The 16,075-nt window shown below is 43.0% G+C and overlaps 1 pseudogene; it reads left to right on the top strand.

The window, feature by feature from the left end:
* The first annotated feature begins 458 nt into the window (after positions 1–458).
* Positions 459–15,867, top strand: LOC143271105 (RE1-silencing transcription factor pseudogene; annotated as a pseudogene).
* Positions 15,868–16,075: the final 208 nt, after the last annotated feature.

The following is a 16,075-nucleotide window of genomic DNA, read 5'->3' on the forward strand; positions in this document are numbered from 1 at the left end:
AAGCCATGACTCCTTCTGTTTTCCTGCCTTCCCTTGTATTCTCACTGACTCTATTCTTCTTTTATGCCTTCTTCAGATTTGCCAACATGAAGAAGTACATCTTCAAGTTCAGTGGCCTGATTTGCAGTACATCAGCTTTGGTATTGGAAATCATCCTTGCAAACAGCCAATGCTGGCGCCTGTGGGAGTTTAACAACAAGGTTGTGCAATTTGTGTCAATTGGACTCTGGGAAGCTTATTACACTCAGGACTTTAACATCTCTGGGGCTGTAACCAGGATGTTGGTTCACACTCCTATCAATGAAACCTGGAACAAGTAATCTGAATTTCAGTATTTACAAGTCCTGATAACGTGGGCCATTTTGATGAAAATCCTAGTCCTGATTTTCACTTCAGTGGCCATTAAGCTCAGGTGTATGGAAGACCCATTCATTGAGATCCAGCTGTTTTGATACAAGATGTCTACCATAATTTTGGCTGTGAGCAGCCTTTTCATGCTTGTTACTATGACCTTGAACCACCTGGTAGACATCTATGGGCAAACCACTCTTGACTTTTCACCTGACTTTCCCGTTAAAAAGGAGGACATTATAAAGAAACACTGCACTAAGTTGTTCCCAATGGGTGTCTTGACAGCCACAATGTCACTCTTTGGTGTGATTTTGTTTCTCTGTGAGATGATCTCTTTGACAGTACAGAGTCAGTTGAAGGCCCAGTGTGCTTCCAACCTGGCTGAGCAAAAGGTCTGAAGTGTGGGCTCTGGCATTTTAACATCTGCCAGGAGAATCCTTGAAGAAATTGCCCATTTGTACACAGTACTGTGTAATCACCAATTCATTCTATATAAAATATCAACTGGATTTCTGAGAGTGTGTCTAAGTTTTATTCCTTCCTTGCTGTTAAACACATTCTGCTGTGGGACGGTCTGTATGTCAAATTGCTCTGATTGGTCAATAAATAAAACACTGATTGGCCAGTGGCCAGGCAGGAAGTAGGTGGGACAAGGAAAGAGGAGAATTATGGGAAGTGGAAGGCGGAGACGGAGAGACACTGCATCCGCCCCCATGACCAGCAGCATGTGAAGATGCCGGTAAGCCACCAGCCACGTGGCAAGGTATAGATTTGTGGAAATGGATTAATTTAAGCTATAAGAACAGTTAGCAAGAAGCCTGCCACGGCCATACAGTTTGTAAGCAAATAAATCTCTGTGTTTACTTGGTTGGGTCTGAGCAGCTGTGGGACTGGCGGGTGACAAAGATTTGTCCTGACTGAGGGCAAGGCAGGAAAACTCTAGCTACAACATTCCATTCTTTAAATGTTTTCACATTCTAAACCACAGGTCGTGAACCCATTTGACTGTGCCAACAAGCAATAGCAAGAAAGAGTACAGTATAAAGGCCTGTGCCCTCAGTAAACCTAGTGAATCCCATGAGAAATACAGTTTGCAAGTAAACAGACACCTCAACACAAAAAAAGAAACCACATTCTTGTGTGGAGACACTTAAGTATTCATATCTCTGAAAGGCAGATCAAGATGTTTTAACCTTGGCACTGCTGGTACTGTGGGATGCTTTCTTGGAGAAAGAAGGCAATGCTGTTCACGGAGTATGCCATTGCCATCTGTCGTCTCTCTCTATTAGAAGGCAGTAGCCATCTCCTGTTTACCCAGTCATGAATAAATGCCACAAATACCCAGGCATTTCCAGTGTGCTCTGATGGTCTTTGTGGTGGAAGCATAGGGCCATTCTAATCTATCAGCCATCCCTCGGGACCTTAAAAAAAAATCCTGATTTTCTTCCTGGGAACATTAGTCCCTATTCTTTATCAGATAAGCTTTCTGAGAGTGTGTTATACTGTGTGAATACTTTGTCTCAGTGGATCTAGATCAGTAGTTCTCAACCTGTGGTTTGCAACCCCTTTTCGGGCTTGAATGACTCACAGGGATTGCCTATGATCATTGGAAAACACAGATACTTACATTATGAATAATAACAATAGAAAATTGCACTTATGAAGTAGTAATGAAAATTTTATGGGTGGGGTCACTGCAACATGGGGAAGTGTATTAGAGGGTCACAGCTTTAGGATGTTTTAGAACAACTGACCTAGATCTTCCATCTCCATCACTACCACCCACTATGTCACATACCTGATTCATTTCTCTGACAAAATACATAACATGAGCAAGTAAAGGAAGGAAAGTTTATACTGGCTCTTAATTTAAGTAAATACACATCATCAATGAGAGATCATGGGCCAAGAGTCCCAAGTTGCTTGCTACATTGCATTTGTAGTTAGGGAGCAGGGAGAGTAGTTAGAGCACTGCAGATGCTCCCCTAGCTTTCTCCTGGTTATGCAGTCAGGAAAGTCAGTCCAAGGAATGATGCTACTCTATTTCAGATGTTTCTTCCCAACCCAATTAACCTCATCTTAACCTCTTTGAGACATTACCATAGGCTTCTGTATTTCTTGATTTCAGATCCTGTTCACTCAACATTCAATATTAACCATTCCTAATCCTCTTCTTGATAATTTGTGGTCCAAATATATCATTTTTATTACATTAATCTTTTGTGGGTGTGTGGTTGTACAAGAACATTTGTGCCATGGCTTGTGGTGATGTTATAGGGAACTTGGTAAGCAGTAGCCTTCTAGGAGTATATGAATTTCATTAACTCGAGTGGACAAATTATGTATGTGCTGGAAATTAAATCCACACAGGACAGAGAGTAGAGTGACAGGGGAAGGTGATAGAGTTACATCTATAGATATGTGGCAAGGAATTTTAAACTGGAAGCCACTGGGATTGCAAGTAACAGAGATATGCGTGTTCCTGACAGAAAGTAACTGTTATAAACTCAATATACCCAGATTCAACTGAGCACAGAAGCAAGATCAGATGTCAGGAAATGTTTTGATTATGAGCAATGTGTGGCAGATGACAGGATATAAAATCATAGAACAAAAAGACTTCTAAACATGTATGTGAGAATATTTAGGCTAGGATAAGTGAGGTGGATGATTTATGATAAATATGGGTGGCATAATTCCATGAGCACTGGACTCAGACTGCATAAAAAAGAAGAAGAAGATCAGAATCATTCATAGCTCTCTGCTCCCTGGTGACAGGCAAAGAGTGACTGGAAGCCTCATACTTCCTACACCATACACTCTCTGCTGTTACAGTACCCTCAAACTGTGAGAAAATAATGTTTAAATATCTACTCTTTCCTTTCTTTTATCATGTCTGATATTTGTCACAACAATGAGACACAAAAGTAACATAGAAAAGTGGTCATTGGAATAGAATTGTTCAAGTTAATGTTATTAACCTAACCATGAACTTATTAAACTTTTGGAATCAGTACTTGGGTAATGTGGAAATATTTGGACCTATGCCTTAGAAATGCACTCAAATGTTCTAAAAACAGATTTTAATTGGCCATTCCATGGGGAGTGTGCAATTCTAGAAGGATGTGGAGAGTTGGGAGCTGCTTATGAGTATTCAAAGAGGATCAAGGAATGTAAGGTGAAAGGAGCCAGGGGTCATTCTTATTCTATGCTTGCACAGAGCTGGCTGCATTGTACCTGTGTCCTAAAAACCTGAATATGGCTGAACTTAAATTTGTAGAATAATTTGTCTTGTGGAGGACATTACAAAAACATAGAAGTCAGGCAATGGTAGCACACACCTTTTTCCCTAGAATTCAGGAGGCAAAGGTCCATCTGGATCTCTGTGAGTTAAAGGCCACACTGGGAACAGAGCCTGGCATGGTGGCACACACCTTTAATTCTAACACTAGTTAAATCTAAACATCTGGAGGTCTGTACAGACAGACAGGAAGTGGTGAAGCAGGGCCGAATGAGGGATTGTTGTAGCTGGGCTGAGAGATGAGGTGAGATGGCAAGGATAGAAAGGCATACAGGCATGAGTATACAGGAAAAAGTCTCTTTTGAGGCTGAGGAGTCGGTAAGGTGAGGTTGGCTGTGGCTCACCCTATTGCTTTGATCTTTTGGTTTTCACTCCAATATCTGGCTCTGGGTTTTGTTGTTGTTGTTAATAAGATCGTTTAGCAATTTGTCTTACTATTAGGTCCCTGGGGTTAACTTCTGCTCAATTTAGTGGTCTCAGGGATGTTAGGGGGACACAGATTGTGCAAGTCCAGGCAATGGGTTTGCATTGTGCTACTGAAAAATCAGGTAATAGCTTGTACAGGTTATGAGGAGACAGGTGAAATTGTTGATGGAGCAGTCTAGCTTGTTCCAACAGGGGCAGGTTTACTGTCATGGAGAGCTTGTCAACCCTACCACCTGAAGCAAGTATTTCTGGTAGCCCCGAATGAGATAGGATATAGGTTATATACTGGAGATGCCTCCTATTCTGTAGCATGTCTTGTATTGCTTTCATAGTCGTGGAGATGAGATTTCTAAGGTTTTATATTTTAGCAAAGGACAACAGCTTGCATGTCTGTGTCATGTACTGTCTGTCTGAAAAAAATGTTAATGGTCACTGATTGGCTCAACTCCAGTACTTTAAGGACGGCCAGAAGTTTTCCTATTTGAACAGAGCCTGGGTTGAGTTAGGTATGAGTAATTTCTTTGCTATCGGGCATTATGATTATTAGGACAAAGGTCATTCTATTGGCATCTGTGAAGGCGATAGCCATTTTAGGAAGAGGGACTTTCAAGGAATTAGCACATGAGCTTAATGGTGGGCCGAGGAGTGGCAAGGCAGACAAACATTGATCTTGGGAAAAATGGTTATCCAAGGTCTCTGGAAAACCCATCATAATTTTCTGGAAGGGAAGAGAGTCTGCCCACAAGGGCTAAGTATTTTGGAGGGAGAAGATGAGGACAATCTTGTCTGGTTCACAGCCTATGATTCTCTTAGCAGTTGTGCTTGTTTTAGTGCCTATCTCAAAGGCAATATCAAACTTCAAGGTGATACAGGATAGCTCAGAAAGTGATTGATGTATCCAGATTAAGGGATCTGATTGCCACAGTGCTCCCAGTACACAGCCTTTAGTCCAAAATACTAGGGCTATCAGGGGGGGCATTTGGGTCATGTCTCCTCAGGGAGGCATTATAGACAAGTTCACTAGCCCTCTTTAAGAGATTCCTGGCTCCCTCCATCAACTGTATTTTTGCAGAGAGGAAGGAATGCCCCTCAAGGAAAGAGAACAATTGTCTCATGTCTTCATTGGGAATTGGGAGAAAATGTTTGAGCCAAGTAATGGTGCCATAGAGTTTCTGGAGGTATGTGAGGGAGTAAGGACTCTTGCATTATAATAGAGGCATTGAGGGGTTGGATGGGTTGGCTAATTTGGTAACCTAAGAAAGCAAACGGTGGTAGTCATTGTATCTTTACTGGGGCCATCTTGAGGTGAAGAGCTCCTAAGTCCTCAAGGAGCTAGGGTAATAACTCCTGAAGTCTCTGTCTACTTTGGTGGGCCAACAGGATATCATCCATATAGTGGATTATTAATACCTCACTGGGTACCCTAGCTAAGACCTGTTGAAGATACAACTGACAGATGATTGGACTGTTTTTCATACCCTGCAGTAACATCTTCCAGTGATAACAGAAGCAGGTTTTTGAACATTGGGCTCCTAGGTAGTCAATGTGACACACTCTCTGTCCTCTGGAGCCAATGGTATTGAGAAAAAACAATGTTTAATGTTTATTACAAGAATATGCCACCCTGGTGAAATAATACCTGGGTATGGTAGCCCTGTCTGAGGGGAGCCCATCTTTTACACTTGTGCGTTGATGTCTCTTAAGTTTTATGGAAGTTGAAATTTTCCTGACTTTTTCTTAATGACAAAAATGAGAGTGTTGAATCTCCTGCAGGAAGTTTCAATATGGTCCAATAACAATTGCTCTTCAACTAACTTTCTCAACCCTAATAGTTTAGGTTCTATAATACGCCACTGGTCTACCCACTCAGGCTTCTGTGATGTCCAATTTAATGGTATGGGCCTTAGAATTTATATCTGGGCATGCAGTGGGGAGGGTGCTGTTGCCCTTAGAGTTGGGGGTGAAAGCTAGAATTTCTATCAAATTGACCTGTCATATCATGTGTTACTATATACTCACAAAAGGCCTTGTCATCTATGGTAAGCATAGCCCCCATTTCCTCTAATAGATGGTGACCCCAAAGAGTATAGGATATATCAGTTCTAATACGGCAGAAATGCCCCTGATTGCCATCAATGTCCTTCCAGTGAACTGAGTGAAGGGTTATTTTTGAAGGCTTATCCCCTCCTACCCTGATAATGGTTGGACCATCTTTAAGTTTCCAATGTGGGAAGGCTTGAGCATTATTAAGAGATATTACAGTGATTTCTGCCTCTGTGTCCACCAGTACCTTTGTGGGTCTACCATCCAGGTAGACCATGATGGGAGAATGGGGGTATATGGGAAGGGTACAGAACTGTCTGGGTTTGGAGGGGCTGCTGCCTCTTACTTGCTGGGCCGAGTGGTGCCTCTCTTTCAGTTTAAAGGCAACTGGGGAGAGCTTCTACAATCATCTGCCCAATAAAAACCTTTTGGGCATTTGGGACATCTGGTCTTGGAACAAACTTTAGGATAGTCTCTACAAAGGAGACCTTTCTGACCTCAGCCCCAACAAGAACAGTCAGGTGGGTTAGGAGAGGATTGCCACGATTATTGTCTTTGGAAGCTAATAGTGCATTGAGAAAGGTGGTGAGGGTTGCTATGGGCCCTTTCTGAGGGTTGAGATCACCTATTTATGGAGGTCTTCATTATGCACTGCCACAACAGCATTGTGGGTAAAGGCATTAAGCCTTTCCCATGTTAATTGCCTAATGAGCATCTCTCTGGTTGGGCCATGATCCACCCATTCCTTCACAGCCTCAATGACTTGGGCTAAGAAGTCAGTAAACAGTTTTCTAGGCTGCTATATAAGATGATGAAAGTATGCAGTCAAAGCCCAAGGAGTACAGGATTTCAAGGCTTTAAATGCCAGTTCAGAGACGTGCTAATTTGGACTTGGGTTACAGGACTAACATATTGGCCTCTGATGGTCAGCATCTCTAGGGAAATAGCCATATTATATTGAATATTTAGGTATACCTGCCCTTCAGCTTGATCATCATAGGCTGCCCACCAATTAAGAAAAACAGCTGGCTAGAGCACAGTTTCATCCAATGATATCAGTCATAATAAATTGGAAGGTGCATTGCCCATTGTCACAGTACTTGTTCAAAATAGGAGGAGTTGGTCCTGAGTCATTCGCAGCCTTATGGATCAAGTAAAGTTTGGGTAGAGGGGTAGGAACCAATGGCTGAGTGGCTGCATTGGCCCCAACATTAACAGGAAATGCTAAAGGATTGTTTTGGTGATAACTGGAGAATTTGAGCTGAACAGTGCTCTGGGTGGTTGTCTCAGTTATCCATGAGGGGCAATGGGGAAGCAGAGGGTGGGCAGGTGTCTTGTAAGTCTCTGCAGGGATAAACAGTACATCGTTCTTCATCATCCTTAAGGACTGATTTCTTGAGTGGTTTCTTGGAGGGGATTGTGTCTGTGGAGTGTTCTTCTCCCCATCTGTGATATGGCCCTCGTAAGGTGGTGGGGAGGTAAAGGAGATTCAGGAGGGTTTTTGTTCCACACAATGGTCATTAAAGGACTAGAGGACTTCCTCTGTAGTGCCTGATTTTACACATGCTATGATTCCCAAAAGTATTGGGACAAAGGCTACATGGGTGGGTTTTCCTTCCTGCACTTCCCATTTCCTTGTTAAAAGGATGCCCCACATCCATAAGTATGGGTTCCAAATGTTTTCAGGTGATATCAAGGGTGCAATAACAGAAGCTTCATTCCAAAATTTTTCTAGTTGAGAGGTTTTAACGCTTATATCCCTGGTCTGAAGTATAGCTTTAAGAGCTCTGAGCTGGAGATGCCTGGCAGCTGAAGCAAAGATTCCCAATGAAAAAGAAATAGCATGCAAGGACAAACAAACTAAAGAAATCACTAATCTGCTAAGCAAACATTCCCAACACTCTATGGAGGTGTCAGGGGATTTACAGCAACTGGAAAAACAAAAGCCTGGCTGTGAGTTTCAGGAGCCAGGTGGGTCACTAGTTAACAGAGTGTGCCCTAAAGCCAAAGCAACTGGAGGAAAGAATGAAAAGATAGGGAGAGGTGGATCTCTTCCTCTGCCTCCCAAGTGCTAGGATTAAAGATGTGTGTCTCCACTTCCTGACTTCTATGGTAGCTCCGCCCTCTGATTTCAGGCAAGTTTTCCTTTATATGCAACATATCACCACATATGATCTTACAGAGTTGGAGGCAGGATGCACAGGGCCTGCCCAGGTCTGTACCAGATTGAGTTCTAGAGCTAAAAGAAGAAGAGGACATATGTCCTTATTCCTAATCCAGAAGCAATATCCAATTGATAACTTCTTGTAAATGAATATTTTTTTCTCCAATGGCATCTCACTGGGGAAAAAAACTACTCTTAAGAGTAGGCTTCATGCTTAGCACTACATGAACAGAAAAACCAACTCAACATCACTTTTGGAGGTTCCTTGCCACATAATGTCATGTCAGGGATTTTTCTTTTGTTCTTCCTTTTTTACAATTTTTATCATTTTTTTCTTCCACCCCTTTTCAACCCTACAAGTCCTTAGAATATGTATTATGTCTTATGGTTTTCTGTTTTTATAGGATTCCTGAGTATGCTGAAGGGTTGGCCTCTGCATTTGTATCTGTTTCTTGTGTCTTTCCTTGAGCTCTTTTCTTTCTGTTTGTATTTTACAATTCTTATGTTTTTGCTTTATTTTATTACATTTTACGTTATTCTATTATTGTTCCTTAAGAGATGGTTTGTTTTCTACTGAGGGATAGAAAAGGGAAGAATCAAGATGAAAGTATAGGTGGGGAAGAAAAGAGGGAGGGGAGCCTATAATCAGAATATATTATATGAAAAAAAATATATTTAATAAAAGAAGAGTGAGGTCTCAAAAAGAAAAGCCGAGGATTCAAGATGCCAGAAACAAGCAGATGCAGGTAGGCCTGTGGCAGCTGCCCGCAGAGGTAGACAGGCCTGGTGGCAGCCGCTGACAGGGACATTCAGGCCCGGCAGCAGCCAGCATAGACATTCAGGCCCAGTGGGGGCCCACAGAGGTGGACAGGCCTGGCAGCAGAGATAAGCAGACAGAGGTGGACAGGCCCAGTGGCAGTTGACAGAGACATTCAGCCCGGCGGCGGCCCACAGAAGTAGACAGGTCACGTGTCGGAGACAGGCTGACGCAGGTGGGTCCGCGGCAGCAGCAGCGGTGGCGGCGGCTACCTGCGGAGGTGGAAGGCCTGGTGGCAGTGGCCGGCAGACACATACAGCCCCGGTGGCGGCCCAAGGAGGTGGATGGGCCCGGCAGCAGTGACAAGCAGAGGTAGGTAGGCCGGCAGTGGCAGCCGGCAGAGACATACAGGCCTGTTAGCAGCCCGCAGAGGCAGACAGACACAGCGGCAGCTGACAGGGACATACAGGCCCAGCGGCGGAGACAGGCGGACGCAGGTGGGCCTGAGGCGGCGGGCTGCAGGGGTGGACAGGCCCGGGGACGGAGACAAGCAGACACAGCTTGGAATGCGGATGCCCCTAGCCCCAACACCTGGGGAAGAGGCTATCTGCATGGGTCAGAACCAGGGCGAGTCTGGGCACTCCCTCTGGGGACAACCCAGGGCCCAACTGCTGATCCTATGAATCCCAACAACTTGGAGGTGTTGGTGAGACTACCCTGCTCAGCTGAAACCCATCTGGGAGAGGATTCAGATGCCTACAGTTTGAAGTCTGAAGAAACAAGATCAGCTGAGGAGTTGAAAAATGAACAAAACGTGACCTGGGAACACAGAAGAAGGTGCTACCCAGCCACTAAACCAGATCACCAGAATCATAAGTATATAATTCACCAACTGAAATCAGCTGTCCCTGAAGAAACAGCCCAATAGCACCAATTTAACCAAGAACCCCTACTAAACCAAGACTAAAAATTAGAACAAGAGAGGCACTCTCAGACACAGACACCACCTGCACCGCACAGAGGAAAAGATGAGTAGACGCCAGTGCAAAAATACAGGCAACAACATAAAGACCTATATGGCAACATCAGAACCTAGTGATTCTACACCTGCAAGACCTAATCATACCATGACAGAAGAAACGGAAGAAATCAACCCTAAAAATGACTTTAAGAAGATGATAGAGGCCCTTGAAGAAGAAATAAAACATTCCCTCAAAGAGGAAATAAAAACTTTCCCTGAAGAGGTATTGAAAAACTACCTTAAAGAGGAAATAAAAACTTTCCTTAAAGAGGAAATGAAAAACTCTCTTAAAAAGGAAATAAGAACTTCCCTTAAAGAGGAAATGAAAAACTCCATTAAGGAGGAAATAAAAAACTCCCTTAAAGAAATGGAAAAAAAACCAAACAAAAAATGGGAAGAAATCAAATCAAGCCAAGAAAAAGCAATTAAACAGATGAAAGAAACATTCCAAGATCTGAAAAATGAATTTGAGACAATAAAGAAAACACATGCTGAGGGAATGCTGGAAATAGAAATCCTGACTAAACGAACAGGAACTACAGAAACAAGCATAACCAACCGATTGAGAAAATAGATTCGTCAGTCAAAGAAAACACTAAAGACAAAAAAGTCGTAACACAAAACGTCCAGGAAATTTGGGACACCATGAAAAGACCAAACCTAAGAATAATAGGGATAGAAGAAGGAGAAGAATACCAACTCAAAGGCACAGAAAATATATTCAACAAAATCATAGAAGAAAACTTTCCTAACCTAAAGAAAGAAATACCTATGAAGATACAAGAAGCTTACAGAACACCAAATAGGCTGGATCCAAAAAAAAGTCCCCTCGCCACATAATAATCAAAACACTAAACACCAGAACAAAGAAAAAATATTAAGAGCCGCAAAGGAAAAAGACCAAGTAACATATAAAGGCAAACCCATCAGAATAACACCAGACTACTCAATAGAGACTATGAAAGCTAGATCATGGACAAATCTCATGCAGACCATGGATGCCAACCCAGACTATTATAACCAGCAAAACTCTCTATCACCATAGGCGGAGTAAACAAAATATTCCAGGATAAAACCAGATTTAATCAATACCTGTCCACAAGCCCAGCCCTACAGAAAGCACTAGAAGGGAAAATCCAACCCAAAGAAGCTAAACACATCCATGAAAAATCAAGCAATACATAATCCCACACCAACATACACCACAGAAGGACAACACAACACAACCACAAAAAATAACAGGAATTAACAATCACTGGTCATTAATATCCATCAATATCAATAGTCTCAACTCACCTATAAAAACACATAGGCTAACAGAATGGATAAGAAAACAGAACCCATCCATCTGCTTCATACAAGAAACACACCTTAACTTCAAAGACAGACACTACCTCTGAGTAAAGGGCTGGGAAAAGGCTTTCCAAGCAAATGGACCTAAGAAACAAGCTGGTGTAGCTATGCTAATATCTAGAGAAAAAGGATGTTTTAAAAGAGAAGAAGTCTTGATGCTGAAAAAGCCTTTGACAAAATCCAACACCCCTTCATGATAAAGGTCTTAGAAAGAATAGGAATACAAGGAACATTTCTAAACATAATAAAAGCAATTTATAGCAAGCCAACAGCAAACATCAAATTAAATGGAGAGAAACTCAAAGCGATACCATTAAATTCAGGAACAAGACAAGGCTGTCCACTCTCCCCATATTTATTCAATATAGTACTAGAAGTTCTAGCTAGAGCAATAAGACAACAAAAGGAGATCAAAGGGATACAAATTGGCAAGGAAGAAGTCAAACTTTCACTATTTGCAGATGATATGATAGTATACATAAGTGACCCCAAAAACTCTACCAGGGAACTTCTACAGCTGATAAACTCCTTCAGTAAAGTGGCAGGATACAAGATCAACTCAAAAAAATCAGTAGCCCTCCTATACACAAATGATAAAAGGGCTGAGAAAGAAGTCAGAGAAACATCACCCTTTACAATAGCCACAAATAATATAAAATACCTTGGGATAACACTAACTAAACAAGTGAAAGACCTTTTTGATAAGAACTTTAAATCTCTAAAGAAAGAAATTGAAGAAGATATCAGAAAATGGAAGGATCTCCCATGCTCATGGATAGGCAGGATTAACATAGTAAAAATGGCAATCTTACCAAAAGCAATCTACAGATTCAATGCAATCCCCATCAAAATCCCAACACAATTCTTCACAGACTTGGAAAGAAAAATACTCAACTTTATATGGAAAAACAAAAGACCCAGGATAGCTAAAAGAATCCTATACGATAAAGCAACCCTTGGAGGCATCACCATCCCGGACCTCAAACTCTACTATAGAGCTATAGTAATAAAAACAGCTTGGTACTGGTATAAAAACCGACATACGGACCAATGGAATCGAATTGAAGACCCTGACATTAATCCATGCACATATGAACACCTGGTTTTTGACAAAGGAGCCAAAACTATACAATGGAACAAAGAAAGTATCTTCAACAAATGGTGCTGGCGTAACTGGATGTCAATATGTAAAAGATTACAAATAGATCCATATCTGTCACCATGCACAAAACTCAAGTCCAAGTGCATCAAAGACCTAAACATAAATCCAGTTACACTAAACTTAATAGAAAAGAAGATAGGAAGCACTCTTGAACGCATTGGCACTGGAGACCATTTCCTAAATAAAACACCGACAGCACAAACCCTGAGCACAACCATTAATAAATGGGACCTCTCAAAACTGAGAAGCTTTTGCAGGGCAAAAGACACAGTCAATAAGACAAAAAGACACCCAACAGATTGGGAAAAGATCTTCACCAACCCCACATCTGACAGAGGATTGATCTCCACAATATATAAAGAACTCAAGAAACTAGACATCAAAGCACTGAACAGTCCAATTAAAAAATGGGCTAAAGAGCTAAACAGAGAATTCACAAATCAAGAACTACAAATGGCTGAAAGACATTTAAAGAAATGCTCAACATCCTTAATCATCAGAGAAATGCAAATCAAAACGACTCTGAGATACCACCTTACACCTGTTAGAATGGCTAAGATCAAAAACACCAATGACAACCAATGTTGGAGAGGATGTGGAGCAAAGGGAACACTCCTCCACTGTTGGTGGGAATGTAAACTTGTACAACCACTGTGGAAATCAGTATGGCGGTTTCTCAGAAAATTAGGAATCGAACTACCTCAAGACCCAGCCATCCCACTCTTGGGCATATACCCAAAGAATGCTGATACATACCATAAAGATACATGCTCAGCTATGTTCATAGCAGCCCTATTTGTAATAGCCAGAACCTGGAAACAACCTAGATGCCCATCAACGGAAGAATGGATGAAAAAAATGTGGTACATATACACAATGGAGTACTACTCAGCAGAGAAAAACAATGAAAGCATGAAATTTGCAGGCAAATGGATGGAACTAGAAAAAATCATCCTGAGTGAGGTAACCCAAACCCAGAAAGACAGTTATGGTATGTACTCACTCATTGGTGGATTCTAGATATAAAATGAACAATCAGACCACAACCCATAGAACCATAGAGGCTATATATATAGCATGGAGGTCCCTAGGATGACTGTGGCATATAATCAATTTCAGTTTTACTCAATTATTGAAAAAAAATAGCCAAATGAATGGAAACACATGAACTATGAACCAAAGGCTGAGGGGCTCCCAGCTGGATCAGGCCCTCTGAATAGGTGAGACAGTTGATTGGCTTGATCAGTTTGGGAGGCATCTAGGCAGTGGGACCAAGTCCTGTGCTCATTCCATGAGTTGGCTGTTTGAAACCAGGAACTTATGCAGGGACACTTGGCTTAGTCTGGGAGGAAGGGACTGGACCTCCCTGGACTGAGTCTACCAAGTTGATCACAGTCCTCGGGGGAGGACTTGTCCTGGAGGAGGTGGGAATGGAGGGTGGGCTGAGGGTAAGGGGAGGGCGTGGGAGGGGGGAGAATAGGGGAACCCATGGCTGATATGTAGAACTGAATGGTATTGTAAAATAAAAAATATATATCACAAAAAAAAAAGAGAAGAAGTCTTGTGGCAATGCCTCAGTGGTCCAGGTAACTACCAGAACTCGGAAATCCGAGACGGAGACTAAGGCAGCAGAGACGAAACACATAGATGTACATACAGGAAATAATAAAGAAAAAGTCAGTAAAGCCAAGAAGAACAAAAGAAAGGTGGATCCTGAAGCCCATCCGTCAGATGATCCTGTGAACGAGGAACCAGTGACAAAAAAGAAAATAAAAGATGGAAAGCAAATCCAAAAATAGTACCAAGGTGCCAAAGGGTAACAGCAAGACGGAGGAGACTAAGGGGGACAATAAAAAGCAAAATACTTCCATTAAAAAGGTGCAAAGAAGAAACCTCAAACAGGTAAATCAAGTGAGAAGGGCAGCAGACCTGCTCAGGAGACGCAGAAGGAGACGGCTCTGGCAGAGCCTCCTTCCATGGAGCTGGCTCAAGGGGAGGTCTCTTCTGGTCCTGCGCTCACTCGGGTGGTGGTCACCCCTACAGGCTCTACTCAGCCCGGGCTTCCTTTTCCCATGGATATTGCTCAGACTGGGTCTGCTCAGATGGAGCTGCCTTCTCCCCTGGAGCCTCCTCTGAGGGAGCCGCCTCCTCCCCTGGAGCCTGCTCAGAGGGAGCCGCCTCATCCCACGGAGCCTCCAGGGATGGAGCAGCCTCTTCCCATGGAGCTTACTCAGATGGAACAGCCTCCTCCCATGGACCCTGATCAGATGGAGCCTCCTCCTCCCATGGAGCCTGATCAGATGGAGCCGCCTCCTCCCATGGAGTCTCAGCGGGGACATTGTCAGAGGAGGCTGCTTTGTCCTTTGAACCATGCTCAGGTGGATGTTGCTCAGACAAGGCCTCCTCACATGGGATCTGTTCAGAAAGAGCCTCCTGCTGTCATGGAGCCACCTCTTCAAGTGAAACCAGTCATCAAAAGGTCTTCTCCCCGAAAAGAGAGTACCAAGGAGAAGTCGGGCATGTGGAGTGAGGTGGTGCAGCAGGAGCAAGTCCTTATTGAAGTTGGCTTAGTGCCTGTTAGAGATAACCAGCTTCTGAAGGGAAGCAGGCCCGCACAGGATCTTCCAAAGGGAAACTCAAGAAGAGACAAGACACGTAAGGACCAAGAAATTGGCTCTGATGGGGAAGGAAATAAAATGGCCCCTCTCAAGAAAGTGGGAACAGAGGAAGCTGGCAAGAGTCTAGCTATGCATGCTGCTCCCAAGGAATCTACCAGTGTCTTATCCTCAGAAAAAAACTCAAATGGGTCAGGTGGTGAAACGTTACATGCTAAGTGTCAGACTGGTTCAGCTGGGCTTTGTGAAATGTAAGTGGACACTGAGCAGAACCCAGACAGTGTCCCTGTGAACGCCTCAGCACCCGAACCAGTGTCACCATTGCCTCCTGTCCCATCACCAACCGTAATGGCCTCTCGTCCTATCACTTTGGCTGAAAACGAGTCACTGGACATTGATGAAGACGAAGGCATCCACATCCATGATGGAAGTGACCTGAGTGATAATATATCCAAGGGAAGTGATGATTCTGGGCTGCATGGGGCTCTGACAGTGCCACAAGAAGCAAGTTCAAAAAGTGGGAAGGGGGGTTGGCAGTTAAAATAACCGAGGGAGAGTTTGTTTGTATTTTCTGTGATCGGTCTTTCAGAAAGGAAAAGGATTACAGCAAGCACCTCAATCGCCGTCTGGTTAATGTATACTTCCTTGAGAAAGCAGCCGAGGGGCAGGAGTAGTGAGCTGGCCGGTGGAGGGCGGCTCATCACAGTTTGTAAGCAATGCCTCACTTTTAGTTTAAGGCAGTAGACACACACAAGCTCGCTTTAATTAGTGTCCAGTGCTGCTTTTTAAGTGACATTATTTCCTTAGGACTGTATGTGTTACCTAGTGACTTGCAAAAACCTTAGCAAATCCTAGGGAGTTAATGTAAGAAAACAGATACTT

Source organism: Peromyscus maniculatus, chromosome X (genome assembly GCF_049852395.1).
Source record: "Peromyscus maniculatus bairdii isolate BWxNUB_F1_BW_parent chromosome X, HU_Pman_BW_mat_3.1, whole genome shotgun sequence".
In the NCBI taxonomy this organism is placed as follows: domain Eukaryota; kingdom Metazoa; phylum Chordata; class Mammalia; order Rodentia; family Cricetidae; genus Peromyscus; species Peromyscus maniculatus.